The sequence below is a fragment of the Pinus tabuliformis genome, chromosome J (genome assembly GCF_031772625.1).
Source record: "Pinus tabuliformis cultivar Carrire ecotype Pingquan chromosome J, CPIR1, whole genome shotgun sequence".
In the NCBI taxonomy this organism is placed as follows: Eukaryota; Viridiplantae; Streptophyta; class Pinopsida; order Pinales; family Pinaceae; genus Pinus; species Pinus tabuliformis.
In genome coordinates this window covers 189,702,947-189,706,434 of record NC_142295.1, presented here as the reverse complement: position 1 = coordinate 189,706,434, position 3,488 = coordinate 189,702,947, and positions in this window count along the sequence as shown.

Genomic DNA, 3,488 nt, shown 5'->3' with positions numbered 1-3,488 from the left:
TCTGCTGCACACAATCTCTGATATGATGGTACCTGATGTGCTTGGAACCGAAAAACCCGACCAAGATCATCCTCATCCACACAGATCTCTGCTTCCTGCTGTACCAAGAAACTACTGTCGATCCGATACTGAAGACCCCTCCTGATGTGCTCTTTCTGTCCGTTGGGCTCCCTGCCCAATCTGCATCCGTGAAGCCACATAGCTTCACCTCATCCTCCTGTCTGTACCAAGATCCATATCCCGATGTGCCTCTCAAGTGGCTCAATACATGCTTGCCCGCCTTCTAGAAGAGCTTGGTAGGCTTAACCATAGCTTGTGAAAGCTGGTTAACTGCATAGCATATATCAGGTCGTGTATTGACCAAATACATCAGCGACCCCACCAACTGTCGATAAACAGTGGCATCCACTTCTTCTCCCGAAGTGGCATCCTCCTTCCTCCAACCTCCAGGAAGAGGAGTATCAATAGGCTTGTAGCCATGCATGTTGAACTTCTCCAGTATCTCCCGAGCATACTTGCCCTGAGAAACAAACAGTCCACCACTGCGCTGCCATATTTCCAATCCTAGGAAATAGTGAAGGAGGCCCAAATCCTTCATCTCAAACTCTGTAGCAAGATCCTTCTTGCATGACAGTATCAACAACTCATCACCCGTTAGAATCAAATCATCAACATACAGTACAATGATAAGCAACTTACCCTCCACCACAATCTGGTATAGGTTCGGATCCGCCTCGCTCTTGGAGAATCCAAGTCCTGTGAAATAACTGTCTATCCGTGTGTACCAAGCACGTGGTGCTTGCTTCAACCCATACAACGCTCTCTTGAGCCTACACACATGCGACTCGCTGATGAAGACTTCAAAGCCTTCGGGTTGCTCAATGTACACCTCCTCCTCAATGACTCCGTTGAGGAACGCAGTCTTCACATCCATCTGATGAATGTGCCATCCCATCTGCGCTGAGAGAGCAAGAATCGTCCTTATGGAAGAATACCTTGCGACAGGTGCAAAGGTCTCCTCATAATCAATCCCCTCAATCTGTGAAAAGCCTCGGGCAACAAATCTTGCCTTGTACTTCTCCACACTCCCGTCAGCTGCCTGCTTAACTTTGTAGATCCATCTCGAACCCACCACTGATTTCCCTTCCGGTCTAGGAACAATCTCCCATGCACTGTTTCTGACAATAGAATCATACTCTTCCACCATGGCGTCTACCCATGCGGGATCCTCCACAGCTTCCTCGAAAGAGGATGGCTCAGTCACAACACACTTGCTCATAAGAGCCATGTATCCAGTGTACCGATCAGGTGACTGTCTCTGCCTGCGTTGGGCTGTAGGTGGTCCTACAACTTTCTCTGCATCTTGAGCCAGTCGCTCAGCTTCTGTCAAGCGCTTTCGCCCTCTGATGGTTGGCGCTGCATGAGTGGTCTCTTCCACTCCATGAACCTCGTCCTGTGGCTGATCCACGTCCTGAAGCTCATCCTTAGGAACTAATAGCTCCTCATCTGCATGCAAGTGTAGCTCCCTCTCAAGCGAACACTTCATGGCTTTCTCCTCCTGAAATTTTATATCCCGTCGCACAACAGTTTTACCACTGTCTGGCAAATACACACGATAGTTGTGGGGCGTATCAGTGTACCCCACAAATATCCCAACCTCTGCAGTCGGCTCCAACCTCTTTCTGGCATCCTTCGTCACATGCATGTAAACGTTAGCACCAAAAATCCTCAAATGAGAAAGATCAGGCTTCTTACCAGAATAAGCCTCCCCAGGTGTACTCATGCCAAGTATCCTATGAGGACAACGGTTCTGCACATAAACTGTTGTATTGCATGCTTCCGCCCACAAGTGAAGGGGTAGGCCTTGATCATGCAACATTGCCCGTGCAACACCCACAATCGTTCTGTTCTTCCGCTCAGCTACCCCGTTCTGCTGTGGGTTATGGGGAGCTATGAGCTCTCTACAAATCCCTTCTGCCTTGCAGAAATCCTTGAACTCGTCCGAGATGTATTCACCACCATTATCGCTCCTAAGAGCCTTCACCTTCTTCCCCGACTCCTTCTCGACCAGTGCTTTGAATTCACAGAACTTTGAATATGTCTCGCTCTTCTTCTGCATGAAGAAGATCCAGCACTTACGAGAGAAATCATCAACAAAAATCACATAATACCTGTGTTTTGCTGTCGAAGCAATTGAGAAAGGTCCACACACGTCTGTGTGAATTCTCTCAAGGATCGTCGTGGCGCGACTATCCTTCTCGTGAAAGGTGGCTTTCACAAACTTCCCCAAAGTACACCCCTTGCATTGATCTGACTGCGCAAGTGTGCCTTTAGGATGCCCTGTAGTGATCTGCTGCAGTATCTTCAAGGCTCCATGGTGAAGGTGACCCAATCTCCTGTGCCACAACTCGCCATCATCCCAGCTCACCAATCCTTCTGCCTTGCCTGCCATTGCTGCGCATCCATCTACATGCAACTGATAAAGGTTCCTCACTCGAACCCCTATCTTCCGGGTCTCACCAGTTGTCTTGCTGCGCAGGAAGGCCTTTCCCTCGCTGAAAACAACATCATACCCCTTGTCTTCTAACATCGCCACTGAGATGAGATTCTTCTTCAATCCTGGAACATGCATGACTTCCTTCAATACAAAGGGTTTACCAGACTCCCTCTCAAAGGAAATGGTACCGATACCGGTCGCACTGTATCTACCATCATCGCCCATCTCGATGTGCACTCCAAGATCTTTATCCTCCAGATCAGAGAACAAATCTCTATCTCCCGTCATGTGAAAAGACGCACCACTGTCCAGGAACCACACTGATCCCATCACACTTGAAACCAAGCATGCGATCAATGAAAAATCAAGCTCAAACTGAGAAGCTAAAGCCTCTCCCCCTGCAGATCCAGCAGCTTGCTTGTTCTTCTTCTTCTGCGGACAATTTGTGGCATAGTGTCCATGCTGGTGACAGTGAAAACACTTCACCTTGGACATATCCTGCTTCTTGCCTTTCGCACCAGACTGAGAAGATTTCTTGCTCTTCCCTTTCTTTGCTTTGGCAGCCAAAGCACAATTCTCTTCATCAGCTCCCTTTGACGAAGATCCGTCCTTGGTACTCTGCCTGATCTCCTCCTGCACAAGATCTGACCATAGTCTTTCCCATCCTAGCAACTTCTCCCGACCATTGACAGAGTCGTGATAGGAATGCCAACTCTTCGGAAGACCAAGGAGAGCCAAGCTCACCAAGTCCTCATCATCGACAGTAACCCCCACACTTCCCAGCTCATCTCGACACTGAGTGAACTTCGTGAGATACTTGGGAATACTGTCTCCCTTCTCGCATTTGATGTTTCTGAGTTTATCTTTGAGCGCCAGCTTCCTCTGATCGCTCTTACTTTGGAATAATTCTGTTAATGATTTCCACATCAAATATGGAGTAGCCTTTCCATGGAGGCTGGACACAATGTGATCCTTCATGCCCTCCAACAGA